Source organism: Mus musculus, chromosome 6 (assembly GCF_000001635.26).
Source record: "Mus musculus strain C57BL/6J chromosome 6, GRCm38.p6 C57BL/6J".
In the NCBI taxonomy this organism is placed as follows: Eukaryota; Metazoa; Chordata; class Mammalia; order Rodentia; family Muridae; genus Mus; species Mus musculus.
The window spans coordinates 6747859-6763036 of record NC_000072.6 but is presented as its reverse complement, the minus strand read 5'-3'; the positions used below and the strand labels follow the sequence as shown (position 1 = coordinate 6763036).

Here is a 15178-nt window from a genome sequence, read left to right as displayed (position 1 = left end):
TTGGCTCAGACATTCTTCTGAAGATATTTCTTTAGCATGTGATTCACACCAGTGACAGATCTAAATGCTGAGGTACCCAGTGCAAACATGACAGACGGGAATTTCTGTCAGCAGGCACCAGGTTAGTTTGAGAAGCCCTTCACTGTACCATGTTTATTAAGTTAAAATTCAGATCAATAGTCTTCTCCTCTATCCTTTTGCCGAAGATAGGAAGAGGCATGGTCACACCTGAAAGCAATTTCAAGATGTTCTTTCTTGAGGAGAAGCCAGAAGGTTTAGAGGACAGAGCACAACATTTTATTCTTTCCTTCATTTTGATTTCTGGCATTTAATGACATGAACATCCCCCTCACTCTCATTGAGAAAACAACAACGCCCTCCTTGTCTTCTCTTCATGCTTCCCACTGAGAACTTCAGAGGGATCAACATCCTTCTGGAAATGTCAGCTACCTGTGTATTTATTATTCACATATCTGAACAGGCAGGAGGATGCTCAGAGGCAGCGACAGCCTCAGCACTGGAGGGCTGTTAAGCAGCCAAAGAGGATTTCTTGATTCCCCTTCTGAGGACCCGTCTCCATTTAATTGCATTCAGATATTTTATCAAGACAATGTCATAGTTTAATAATCTATAATGCATCCCCAAATCATTCATTTCTGATTTTTGAACTACTGTGTGATTACTATCATTTCACATGCATTGGCCTCTTTTATTTTAAAAACAGGAGAAGAAATTTCAGGCAGGTGAAGGAAGGGGCAAATGATTCCTGCGTTTTCAAATGTTTGCTGCTTTAAAAACCTGTAGTTGCTTCTTCCCTTAAATAAGTAACCTGCATAATTGTTGTATTTTTAGTCCTTAAAAACCTGTTTTTGCAATTGAAATTTTCATGCAATCAGGATAATCAATTGCAAAATTAATAAGCTGGAGTGTTCTTCAACACAGCTCTTTTCTGCCTTGAGAAATGAAGGGAAAAATACCTCCATGTGTGGCTCAGTCCTGGAAGACTTTGGTAACAAATTCTGAATTGTATGGCCTCACTTTGAAGTTGCTGATGACGCTCATTTTTCTGTCATTTTCTTAAATGTTTTCTGTGCCAAACTCAGCATTTAAAATGGGCAGAAGGCAGTAACTCAGGAAACTCTTAGGGAGGGAAAACAATTTCTGAAGGAATTTGCATAAAATTTCAGTATAAACTGTTCCCTCCTTGAAAAAAAAAGGAAAAAGGAAAAAAAAAGCAACATCAGTTATGTGTTCCTGAAACATGAGGAGACTGAAGATGTTCACCCCTTACAAAAGACCATCCTTCCATTGTTCTCTACCAGACAGAGATAAGTCAGTTGTACAACAGTACAGGAAAGTCTGATGGTCAGGGACTCTCACTTCCTGTGTGTTGTGTGACAATGGTACTAGCAGCTGCACTGTTATAAGAAGTGTACTTAGTTGTATCTGGAGAATGGCTGCTTTGGTCTTTTATAGGGGAATATACTACAGGGACAAAGATATATGTCACAGAGGAGACTATAGGAATATATGTCATAAAGTGGACATGAGGGGATTTTAGCCCTTTCTAGTAATGCCCTGTTTCTTGAATACTTAATTTCTATTTTATCACATAATGTAAAATGAGTCAATGATTCTTCCTGGATATTCACCAGTTTTAACTCAGAGCATTTTGCTGCTCATCATAAGCCAGACCTCCCTGACCATAGTCATTCCAAGAAAGCCAAGTTCATGAGTTTCTGGAAGCCCATGTAGAGCCTGAAATCCGAGCCTAGAGGGACAAAGGGTGCATGTATATAACACACACCTAGTCAAGTGCACAGTTTGCTTTTAAAGGTCTTATGAAGATAGCAACAAAGTGTGGTGTCAAACAGCGACTTTCATGTCGCTGGGAAATAGGCCGGTGCACTCCAGTCATTTTCCAAATCAAAGCAACAGATCTCTAAGTAGGTCAGGGTGTGCTTGCTGCTTCTCCTCCGTCTTCTCCTCTTGTTCATATCACAGACCTGACTCAGGGTTAGATTTTGTTCAAGGTAGAATAGTTTATAAAGGCAAGTTGTAGTTTACTGTGGGAAACCCAAGTCCAGTCCGGGCACACCCAGAAAAGAGACTACTTTCAATTTTTCTTTGTTAGAAAAAGAGGGGAAAAGGTCAACCTTAAGCTCAATTGTTGTTAATACAGACAACATAAAATGTTAATTATCTAAGTAAATATTTGTAACAAATATATTTCGCTCTATTTCATATAGTTGAAATTTAATGTAAACTATGTTTAATCTGAAGAAAACACACAAAATTAATAAATAACACCTTTAAAAAAACAGTATTTTTTCCCAGTCTGTTCATTTAAGAGTTTCCTTTTTATACCTCTGAAGACATGAGCATAAATATGAGAGAGTGAAAAATAAATTTTTCCCTTTGTAGTTTCTTTCACAGCTATGAAGGAAGCAGAGTCCTTGTCACGATCAGTGATGGTGCAGGATACAATGAAATCTAAGCACAGTGTAGACAGACATCCAAGTTTAGCAACTAGCTGCTGTAAAAATAAATTACACCGTATGACTCAGGCAAGTGGTTAATAATTCTGCCTTGTTTACATTATGCTTAGAAAGCAGCCTAGCTTAATGAGATCAGATATTAAGCTGATGGTGTATCTTGGAATCATAATGTTTTTAAGCCCTGCCAAAACTGTGGGAAGGTTGAATGCAGGTAGCTTGTACTGATAGTATGCTCAATGGAAGAAATGAATTAGACCTTATGTGATATAGAAGCTATATACTGGCTACCTAAACAAATAGTATTGAGAAGTGGTAAGTTCCTGAGCTGTCTCTGAAAGCACATACACTCATGAAGGTAGATTTGAGAACTATGAATAATAACCAGTATACTGCCAGGGAAAGCCTATAACAACCAGTGTCCAGGGAAGTGAAAAGCATCCAGAATCCTGATCTTCTGGACAGTGAAGCTTGTTCCTGCTTCCTGAACCCTTCAGTTAGGATGAATTGGGACACTTGACTTTTACTGGGTGGCTCACAAATGTTACACTTCTTAACGTCACTGGTTCAGCAATTTTCCAGAATCAGATAGAAGACTTCAAAACTGAACACCACTGACTGATTTCAGCTGCTACCAATTTAGATGTTGCAAACAACATAGAACATTTAATAAGCGCCTTTACCCCAGCACAACAGACTCTCTGACAGCGTATTCATCGTGGAAATCTTTACAGATGAAAAAAATCACTTAATGCTGGATGTAGTGGTGCACGACTTTAATCCCAGCAACTGGGAGGCAGAGGCAGGCGGAGCTTTGTGAGTTTGAGGCTAGTCTATTGAATATATGTTCTAGGATAGCTAGAGGTCTATAATAAGACCTTACCTTACAACCAAACCAAATAATTAACTTTGTATTGCTTCTTCTTTTACCCCGTACCTAACCTTTGCAAAGTGCTAAATTCGAAAGGAGGAAGAGGAGGAGGAGGAGGAGGAGGAGGAAGGAAGGCAGATTCCTTTAAATATAAAAATTGCCCATCTTAGACTAGGAGAACATGATAGTTGTGTATATTGAGTACATATTGCTGCCATATCAGACATGGGTATGCCCTTAAATGGGAAGGCACGGCATATTCACTAAAGATAAGTATATTCAATGTAAATAAGACAACAGCAACAAGAAAAACATATTTTGCAATGATCATTACTTGTTAGTGAGAGATGACACAGAGCTGTTTTGCTCTTACATCCAGAAGGTGACAGTGTACCTACAGCTTGAGGGAGTGAATGAAAGAGTCATTTAGACAATTGAATCAAGCATGAAAAAAAAAATCCATGCTATAATCACGATGTTGTTCAGTGATGTGATGGTTTGTATATTCTTGGACAAGGGAGTAGCACCATTTGGAGGTGTGGCCTTGCTGGAGGAGGTGTGTCACTGTGTGTGTAGGCTTAATACTCTCACCCTAGGTGCCTGGAAGTCAGTCTTCTACTAGCAGCCTTTGTATGAAGACATAGAACTCTCATCTCTGCCTGTGCCATGCCTGCCTGGATACTCTTATGTTCCCGCCTTGATGATAACGGACTGAACCTCTGAACCTGTAAGCCAGCTCCAATTAAATGTTGCTTTTTATAAGACTTGCCTTGGTCATGGTACCTGTTCACAGCAGTAAAACCCTAAGACAGGTGGGTATAAACCAGCCAGAGCTAATGTTGCACGAAGCCATGTAGGTTACTATCCCGGTTCCTTCTATGAGATGAATTTAAGTAAAATGAGCAACAGAAAGCTGTGTCTTGGTGATTAGTTTACCATTCCTTCAATTCTTATTGTCTTGGATCATAGAAGTTTCAGAGGAACTGGGCTTATGAGGTGGCTCAGTGGCACTTAATGACAAGCCTGCCAACTTACATTCAATCCCCAAGTCCCCACATGGTCGAAAGAGAGAATCAATTCCTGCAAACCCTCTGGCCTCCATATGTACCATATGATACACCCACACCCACATGCTCTCTTACAATAAGTGAATAGATACATTTATTTTTATCCTTTTCAGAAGTTTCAAAGAAACAACAGCATGGGCTGTTTCTTCTATAACATAGGAGCAATATCTGTTCTAGATATTGTAAAATAGTGAGATATCTGTTCTGGATATTGTAAAATAGTGAATCAACCCAAAAGTTTGTGACTTAAAACAAATATCCCCACAGTTTCTCTGGGTTGTGATTTAGGGACAGGCTCGACTAGGTGCTCTGTCTTTGTGTCTCTTATGAGGCTGTTGATAAATAGCAGCTGGTGCTATGACAGTGGTCTGGGACGCATGGAAACGACTCAGTCTCTTTCCCTTCCTCCTTTCTTCCCGTCCCCTCACCTTCTTCCCCCTTTATTGCCTCCCTTCCTTCCTTCCCTCCATCAGTCTGTAGATTTATTTTATGTGTATGAATGTTTGTCTGCATGGCTTCTAGAAGGCTGAATATGACATTGGATCCCCTGACACAAATGTTACAGATGATTGTGAGCCACCATGTAGGACCTGGAGATTGTAGCAGGGTCCTCTATAAGAGCATTAAGTGCTCTTAACCACCAAGACACCTCTCCAGTCTCTATGCCTATTTCATATATATACATGTGTGTGTGTGTGTGTGCTATGGTTTAGAAAACTGTACAGGACCAGAGGATGGGCACCTTTAAATATAATTGCCCAAGTCTTGTACTGTAAAATAGTTTTCTTTGTCAAACTGGTGATAGAATATTTTATGTACAAAACAATGCCTCTTGTTAGTATAAAAGAGATGAATTATTATGGTAAAAGATATCAAATAATACAAGAAATCTACTACTACTTTTTTACTGCTTGAACCAAGATCTCTTATTTATTAGTAATATCTTTCACCATGGAAAGCCCAATAACTTCCCATACCATCAAACATAAAACCTTTGTGTTTTCTTCAGTTTTAGGCCTGCTAGGTCTGTACACTATACTTGTGGTTGAAATGGACTTATTATTATGAAAGTTCAAAGGGATGAAAACAGAAATTTGGATACCATTTTACCAAAAAGAGCCAGGAAAGACAACTCGTGCCACCACGGAAGTGGGAGGCAAAAGGAGATGCCCAGTGAAACAAAGAAGAACATGTCTACTGGTTCTACAGTGTAGGGGATGTGTAAGTTGACCTTGTGAAGGAAGGGGTGGGATGGAGAACAAGGTGCCACAGGCTCTGGAGACTCCTCAGAGAGAGTCCTGATCTGCAGTACAGGGCATTAGATCTAAGATGGCTCCTGTGACATGGGTGAGACAGAAAAAAGTACCTCAGCCAGGGTGGTGCCCTGCCTTCGCCGAAGTTCTCACTGGTGAATATACTCCCCCGGACGGACTCCTTCTGAATTACCTCATTAGGAAGGGTTTTCATTGGAGCACAGTGACAATGTGGCAAGATACAATTGCCAAAGATTTATGGGCTTGGGATTGTTTCATACATTGTATATAAGTGTATGGGCTGGGCATTAAATTCAGATCTGCACCCTGACGCTGGTCTCTATAGAGTCTGGTCTCCTGGGATTTCCCAGAGTTCGTCCTGTTACTCCGTTGCTTCTCATCCCCTATCCTTGGTCTTACCACAGAGCAGTAGTGAAGCAAAGCTAAGGCAAATATTTGGGAAATCATTTTAAAATACATGTTTCTACTGTGGCATGGTGGTGCACCCCTTTAATCCCAGCACTCTAGAGGCTGAACAAGATAGATCTCTGAGTTTAGAACCAGCCTGGTCAACTGAGTGAATTCCAGGACAGCCAAGGCGATGCACAGAGACCCTGGCTTGAAACACTGAGACAACCAACCAATGAACAAACAAAACGTTCCCATGTGGATGCCAACTGGCAGGTGTGATTATGGTACATGGACTGGCTTGCCTATGTGTTGTCAGGAGGATAGGGGAATATGGGGTTCCTACAGGTACCCCTGCATCCCTACTGGTTTTCTTCACTAGTGGTAGAATGTACTCATTAGCAAGGTCAATTAAACCCCCAGAAGGAGAGATAAAATATAGTAACTTTAGTGATCATTTGGACTGTTAAAAACATGTTTTACGAGTGTGAAAAAGAAGTTTGAATACAAAGGACTTTATAGCTTCTAGGCAAAATCCTTCTGGAATCTGATGTAAATTTTCAGAGCTCTGCAGTAAATAGACAGGCCAGGCTTGAAAGTCTAAGCACGAATATGATAGGTGAGCAAGCATCAGTGGCCTAGCAAGAGAACGACAGCTTTCAAGGGAAGCCGGGAAGCTGGTCCTCCTCAGGTGGGTTTCCCACTGCCTGGAGGAAGGGTGAGCTCCCCATCACCCACAGTACTGCAGGGCACTTAAGTTGCAAATCACTTGGTCAAAATTAGTAAGGCTGACAGAGTGAAGATTTTGATTGCAGAACACTCTACGGAACATTTACAGATTGTTTATTTTAAAGCCTTGGGGGGAAAGTCATGACTACGGACCACAGTGTGCCAGAGAGTGGTAAAGGTAATAGCTCTTGGTACTCAGATGAAGAGGACCATTTATCACTCTCACTAGCCTTCCCATTCCCATTAAATATCTCCTGACTTTGAAGATACTGTGGAGAAACCAAACCCCAACTGTTTTTTTTTTTTAAAGCAGATTAGAAATCTAGCAATTATTGCCCAGATAAAGAGATAAGGAAAGTTTCTAACAATCCCTTAAGTCAAATTATTTGCTTGGAAAAGGCTCACCTGTATGGCAAGCACAGTGGGATGCTTTTGTAAAGTCCTCTAACTCCCTCTAAAAGAAGCCGTATTTAAGCAATTATCCATTTATACCATTTACACTGGCAGATAACAGCGCACCCTGCAACACGCTGTACTTCTCTGAGAAAATTTGAAAGAAACAGATTTTCCTAAAATGGATCTCAGTGATATTTTGGGTTAAACACAGTGCTTCCATTGTTTCTGTAATTTAGAGTCGTTACTACCGGCGAGCTAAGGAAAAGCAATGATTTCAGAGACTTTTGTACAGCAGATAATACAGATGGCATTTCACATACTCACATTGTTCCTGGCCAATAACTTCCACTGAGTTAATCAGCCTTGGAAAGAAGGCCCACTCTGTCTATGGGAATCAGAACTGTGTCATGAGTTGGAAACTAGATAGAAGAAAAAGCAAGCTACCCTCGAAATAAATAACATTTTGTGGATTCTAGGTGCATCGGGGAGATAGAATTCTAGATGGAAAGAATGAGCCATCGCAGAGGAAAAAAATGACATAAAATGCAGGACTTTGGAACTAAAGTCCTGTCTGGCTTTACATGGTAAAAGCTCACTCCAGCTTCTCATTGTGAGCTCTTCGTTCACAGATGCACTTTGTTTTCCAAGTGTTTTTTCCAAACAGCCCGGAAACTAAGAATTAAGCCTTGCTTCTGCCCATCCCTCAAAGCCAGCGGCTCATGGCCCCTCAGCTCAACACCTGCTGTTGCAAATTCACCACAGTGGCCTCCGTCTTCTGTGCTGGCAGATGTGAAGATGCAGAGGAGCGTCTCAGATGTTTGTGCTTCTGGGTCTCTTATGGGGGCACCAGGAAGGGGAGAGAAAATGATCCTGGAATTCCAAAGGTCACTGCTGCGCTGAAATAATGAAAATTGCCCACATGTTGAAAAAAAAAAGAAACCCTTCTGATGTGATTACTGGAAAACCTGGCAATCAGACGAAGAACTGCCCCGGCTAAGGTTTCATCCAGACTAAAAAAGAAAGATAAATAAAAGGAAGGTGTGTCAGGAGTAAGACAGAGTTAATTATTATGTTTCCTGCCTCCAGGCTATCACAGTTAACAAGTTTAAGCCTAGAATGGAAGACTTGTTTACCAGTACCAACAGCGACAAGTGTTGTTAACTTACCTATGCAGGGACTCGGTTCTGAAAACAAACTTCAGAAAAATTTTGTGTGTGACTAAAGAAAGTAGAGTAATGTTTTGCTTTGTTTTGTTTTTACAACAAACAGAAAGTGGGATAGATATTTGAAGCTTATTTGAAAGTATTGATTGTATGTGTATTCTGTTTCTTCATGCCCTTTTTCTTATAAGGGCATCTTAACATTTCATTTACTTTTATTTAATCTGCCTTTTATGTTAATGAATCTTCATTACACAAAGTTCCAGGCTTTGAGACTGATGTTTCTGATAAAACATCATGTTCTGTGCCCGTAATCATCCTCACTCCTCTCTCCTGCCCCCTCTCTGCTCTTCCTTTCTTTCATAGATGCCTTGTTTATTTTTATATCATTTACACGTGTGCATGTGCAGTTCCCGATAGGAGCAAAAGCATGCCGTTTTTGTGCCATTTTTGTCTTCTGTGTCTGGCTTCCTTTGCTTGTTCTGATGATCTCCAATTCTAAACATTTTTCCTGGAAATAACGTAGTTCCATTCTTCCTCTTGGCAGGGCCAAGGTTACTGTGTCTAATGTCTTTGCTTTATTCGCTCCTCTGCGGAAGGACACCTTGTTGGAATCCATAACTGGCAATGGTGCCACAGTAAACACGGTTGGCATGTTTCCTCTCAGGATTGGCATGGTGGGTCATAGGGAAGTTCTAGTTTTATTTATTTATTTATTATTTATTATTTATTATTTATTTTCGAGGAAACCATAGATTGAGTTCTGTAGTGGCCATGCCATTTACATCCACACTGCAGAGATGAGCCTTCACTGCCTCTTCACGCTCATCAGCACTTGTTTTTTTTTTTTTTTTTTTTTTTTTCTTAAATAATTACCAGTCCACCCGGGGCCAGGAGAACTCTGGGTTGTTTGGGGAGGCCCACCCCCAGTAGCTAAGGATGTTGAGTATTTCATCATCTGTGCCCTGCCATCTGTAACTTGTCTTTTGAGAGATATCTGTTGACTTCACTTGCCAATTGATTGACTGCTTGATTTGTGGGGTGGGGTACTTATTTATTTGTTTGTTTGTTTGTTTTTGAATTCTATCTCTATTCTAGCCATTACTTTCCAAATGTATGCACAATTAACAAAGATTTTTCTCCCATGCTATAGGCTGTCTCTGAATTCTGCTTATTGCTTCTTTTGTTGTGTAGAAGCTTTAATTTTGTGCAACTCCATCTGTCAATTCTTGTAATTATTGACTACCAAATGATTGCAGTCCCTTTCAGAAAGCCATCATCTATGGCTCTATCTTGAAGTATTTTCCTCAAGCAGCTTCCGAGTTTCCGGCTTTAATAATATATTTACATTCTGATGTCTGCTTCCTACTTTTCACTGGAAAGTTCTAGAATTTTCTGCACACTGATGCTAAATTACAAGATACACAAAAGTGATCTTACACATAAAATGCATTTTAAAAAGCCCTGTTTTCCACATAAAATGTTTCTGGCAGGTAAATGTTACAATATCTTATATATATATATATTTTTGAGTTGGAATTTTTCACAGGAGAGCTGGAGGCAGCACAGAGCAGTAGAGAGCCCAAAGTAGTAGAAGGTGGAGTTATGACTGGGATGTAGCACCACTGTGTGCTTTGGGATAAGTATTTATTCATTCACTCAAGTAGTAACATAGGCACTTCAGAAGTGTTGGGTCTGTGTGCTATGGTTACAAGAAGATCATTAGCAGCTGATAGTCACAGCACTGTCAGGCAATTTAATATTGGTGTATTGCAAATGCACTTGAGGTGCTTGCTTCAGGACCCACTTTTCGGAAGTGTGGTAGTTTGAAAGAAAATGGCCCCATAGGGGCACTATTGGGAGGTGTGGCCTTGTTGGTGTAGATGGGGCATTGTTGTAGGAAGCCTGTCACTAAGAGCAAGCTTTGGGGTCTCAGAAGCTCAAGCCAGCCCTAGTGTGTCTCATTCTCTTCTTGCTGCCTGCAGATCCAGATGTAGAACTCTCAGCTTCCTCTCCAGCACCATGTCTGGCTGTGTGACACCATGCTTTCAGCCATGACAATAATGGACTAAAACTCTGAACTTTAAGCCAGCCCCATTTAAATGTTTTTCTTTATGAGTTGCCATGGTCATGGTGTCTCTTCACAGAAGTAGAAGCTCTAACTAAGACAAAAAAGATACATCTGTTTCACTGTCAACAAGTAATGGACTTCAGTGAAAGTCCCTGCTGAAATCAACCAGAGACAACTTGAGCTGTAAACCTGTCAGCCTGGCTCTCTTTTGTTTAGGTAGTCTCCCTTAATGTTCATGGTTAGAATCATTTCGAACTGCCCTCAATCTTGATGATATCCTAGTAAGGTAGTGTTCTTAAAAGTAATAACTCCCAGGATTATAACGGAATCTGAGCCCGAATCTCTGCTACATCTGTACTGCAGCTATGTGTGGAAAGGAAATCTTAGGGGCACCACAGAGAATTCCTAGTTATCTACCAGTGTTGCCAGTTGTTTAATCAAGACTTTGGCTTACCTTTTTTTTGTTCTAGCTACTTTCTAGAGTTTTCCACTATAGCATCTCCACTTTGCATCAATTAAGAACTGCAGGCATTTTATTTGCCAGGGTCTTGAAGTCTCCTTCACTCAGTACTACCAAGTAGCACTTGCTATATGCAAGTAACAGTATGAGTGATTGTCAAAGCGTGGCTTGGCAAAAGCCATCAGTGCTCACTGCCCTTCTGGCTTGGTTTGTTGTTGTTGTTGTTTTCAAACAGAGCATTCTAATACTCAAATCCCATTAGGGAGTAGGTTCCGGTTGTCATACCTCCTCCCTGGTGTAAATTATCATCTTGGTCAAAGTCTAGTAGATATTGGGGCATACTCACAGTTCTAAAGATAATTTAAGCATTTATCTCAAGAAATGCCTATTCAATCCATGTAGTTGAGAAAGGACCAATAACTTCTTCTATTAACCATGTAGCATTCATTACCTTTGACAGATATGTTTTATAGGCCACGTGGGATTCCCCTTGGAAAATCATTCAGAATTATTTTCATAGAACAAGCCAGCTCACTACCAACTTTGATGAACATCTATTACTTCCTGACTAATTTGTCATATAGCAAGTGCAAGCATACCACACACACACACACACACACACACACACACACACACACACACTGTATACCACACTGTCTGTTTTTAGATTATACATTTTATTCTGTTTCTATGTTATCTCATATGTTTTAAGCTTTGGTAGGTGATTTGCATACTTTATGTTAGTCCACACATAGTAATTCTGTTTACTAAGTTCATCAAACAACCCAGCACACTCAATTACTAATAGATTATTTTAAACTGCCACCAAGAAAGGATAGTTTGCATGTCTTTGGGGTTCTGTCTTACTTAACAAGGTAAGCAAACAGTTAAAAACAGACTAAACTTCTTTGTTATCTGTCATTTTCTTTCTCTAGATTTCCACACAAGATCTCCATGACAAATCTCAACAAATATTGGCCTGTGTTGTTGATGGAATTGCACCACCTCCCAATTCATGTATTGCTGTCCTACCCCTCCCGCCTGATCACGTGATTGTACCTGGAGCAAGGGCCTTTAAAGAGCTAACAACGTTGAAAATCAGCTCACCAGGGTGGGTCCTAAGCCAATATGATTATGAATGGGAACTTTGAACACAGAATATACAGAGGAAAGACTCTGTGAAGACTCAAAGTAAAAACAGCAACCTATGAGCAAAGGAATGAAGACTCAGAAAATCAATACTTTGATTGGAGGAATTATGCCTAAAAGTTTTGAGAATTGTGAGAACATTTCTGTTATTTCAGCCTCCCAATTCGTACACTTGCTCATTGATGCTGGGCTTATGAGTTAACACAACTAGGCATGAAAAGAATCATGGACTGGGTTATAGCTCAGTGGTAGAGTACTTACCTAGCATGTACAAGGACCTGGGTTCGATACTCTGTAACAACAGAATATTAAGATTGGCTTAAAACTGTGTCATGGCCAATCTTCATTGTCATCTTGACAGGATTTGGAAGCACTCCAAGGACACAACTTCGGTATGGTATGTCTGCAAATGTGTTTCTAGAGAAGCTTAGGGGAGGGAGAGGGCTTACTCACCTTGACTCTGAGTGGACCATTCCATGGGCTATAGTTTTATATTGAGTAAAAGGGGGGGAAAAGAAACCAAGAACACCAATATTTATTTCTTACAGATTCTTCACCTCAGACAAAATGTGACCCACTTTATGACTCCCCTGTTGCCTCCCATGATCGACTTAATCCTGAAAGTTTTAGCCAAGACAACCCCTCCTTATTTTCTTTTTGTCATTTATTTAATCATACCAATAGAAAAATAATTACATAAGGGTGAATTAAATTTTAGCCCAGGTTCCACATCAGGCACCTTAATCTGGCGTTTTCAATGGTATAGGTTAACTTTTGTCTTGTTTGTTTGTTTCTAAGGATTGCTTTTCTAATTGTCAAATGAATTTTGTTTCTTTTGTTGATATTCATTTAGCAGCTGGGGCTCCAATGCTCCAAACTCAGATAAAACTTCTTTTCAAATTCCGTTAGTAACCTGTTATATTTGTGCTGCATAATGGCTGTGTAGAGATCCAAAAATTGCCTCTGCTCCCAACCTCATGCATCTCAAATAGAGAACAAGGGTGTCAATTTATCCTGGCTATTTCAATCTCTGATTCCAATGCAAATTACTATCCTACTGGTTCAAGCTCTTGTCTTCTTGCCTTGGCTATTCTAAAGACTTCTAATTAATATTCCATAATCTCTGTCTCTTAATTCATACAGAGTGTACCCTGATTATTGCCTCAAAATGTCTAATTATATAACTTTCATCTTTGGTGATTTCATTATTTAAATAATAAAGGTCTAATTGTTTAACAAGATGTTCAAGGCCCTTCATAATCTAAACTAATTTACTAGCTCTACATCTTTACAAACACTTCTGTCTTACCTCCAATCCTTTCAACCAATATATATTTCCTATAACAGAAAACATATTTTGATCCTGTAATGATATATTAATTTTCATCTATAATGTTCTTTATTCTTGTTTTGTTATTGAAACTATGTATATCTTTTTTTTTTCCATTTTTTATTAGGTATTTAGCTCATTTACATTTCCAATGCTATACCAAAAGTCCCCCTTACCCACCCACCCCCACTCCCCTACCCACCCACTCCCCCCCTTTGGCCCTGGCGTTCCCCTGTACCGGGGCACACAAAGTCTGCGTGTCCAATGGGCCTCTCTTTCCAGTGATGGCCGACTAGGCCATCTTTTGATACATATGCAGCTAGAGTCAAGAGCTCAGGGGTACTGGTTAGTTCATAATGTTGTTCCACCTATAGGGTTGAAGATCCCTTTAGCTCCTTGGGTACTTTCTCTAGCTCCTCCATTGGGAGCCCTGTGATCCATCCATTAGCTGACTGTGAGCATCCACTTCTGTGTTTGCTAGGCCCCGGCATAGTCTCACAAGAGACAGCTACGTCTGGGTCCTTTCAGTAAAATCTTGCTAGTGTATGCAATGGTGTCAGCATTTGGAAGCTGATTATGGGGTGGATCCCTGGATATGGCAGTCTCTACATGGTCCATCCTTTCATCTCAGCTCCATACTTTGTTTCTGTAACTCCTTCCATGGGTGTTTTGTTCCCACTTCTAAGGAGGGGCCTAGTGTCCACACTTCAGTCTTCATTTTTCTTGAGTTTCATGTGTTTAGGAAATTGTATCTTATATCGTGGGTATCCTAGGTTTTGGGCTAGTATCCACTTATCAGTGAGTACATATTGTGTGAGTTCCTTTGTGATTGTGTTACCTCACTCAGGATGATGCTCTCCAGGTCCATCCATTTGGCTAGGAATTTCATAAATTCATTCTTTTTAATAGCTGAGTAGTACTCCATTGTGTAGATGTACCACATTTTCTGTATCCATTCCTCTGTTGAGGGGCATCTGGGTTCTTTCCAGTTTCTGGCTATTATAAATAAGGCTGCTATGAACATAGTGGAGCATGTGTCCTTCTTACCAGTTGGGGCTTCTTCTGGATATATGCCCAGGAGAGGTATTGCTGGATCCTCCGGTAGTACTATGTCCAATTTTCTGAGGAACCGCCAGACTGATTTCCAGAGTGGTTGTACAAGCCTGCAATCCCACCAACAATGGAGGAGTGTTCCTCTTTCTCCACATCCTCGCCAGCATCTGCTGTCACCTGAATTTTTGATCTTAGCCATTCTCACTGGTGTGAGGTGGAATCTCAGGGTTGTTTTGATTTGCATTTCCCTGATGATTAAGGAAACTATGTATATCTTAAGGACCAGATAAACTGTTTATTTTTCCATGAAACTTTCATCGGCACTCATAATTGATAGTCTCATACTTTGTGACCTAGCAACACTCATGTGGCACTTTCTGACTCTCCCTTAAATTTGTCATATTGTGCTCTAGTTTTATGTCAGTGACCTTTTCCAGCAGGTGGTAATCTTAGAAGGTTTACTTTCTTTTCCTTCTTTCTTTCTTTCTTTCTTTCTTTCTTTCTTTCTTTCTTTCTTTCTTTCTTTCTCTCTCTCTCTCTCTCTCTCTCTCTCTCTCTCTCTCCCTCTCTCTCTCTCCCTCTCTCTCTCTCTTTCTTTCTCCCTTTCTTTATGTCTCTTTTTTTAAGTATAGATTAGAGTTTGTTCAGGGCATGGTGGGGGGAGTTGAGAGGAACACACACACACACACACACACACACACACACAGAGAGAGAGAGAGAGAGAGAGAGAGAGAGA

General features: G+C 40.2%; 1 long non-coding RNA gene across 2 annotated transcripts; it reads left to right on the top strand.

Moving 5' to 3' along the window:
* Positions 1-4114: 4114 nt before the first annotated feature.
* Positions 4115-13554, top strand: Gm34871. Of its 2 annotated transcripts, none has more exons than XR_868786.1 (3): positions 4115-5654; positions 8927-9056; positions 11846-13554. It is a non-coding gene; the product is annotated as a predicted gene, 34871 (long non-coding RNA). The 2 variants fall into 2 exon arrangements; XR_868787.1 differs by lacking the exon at positions 4115-5654 and adding an exon at positions 5661-8257.
* The last annotated feature ends 1624 nt before the right edge of the window (positions 13555-15178 follow it).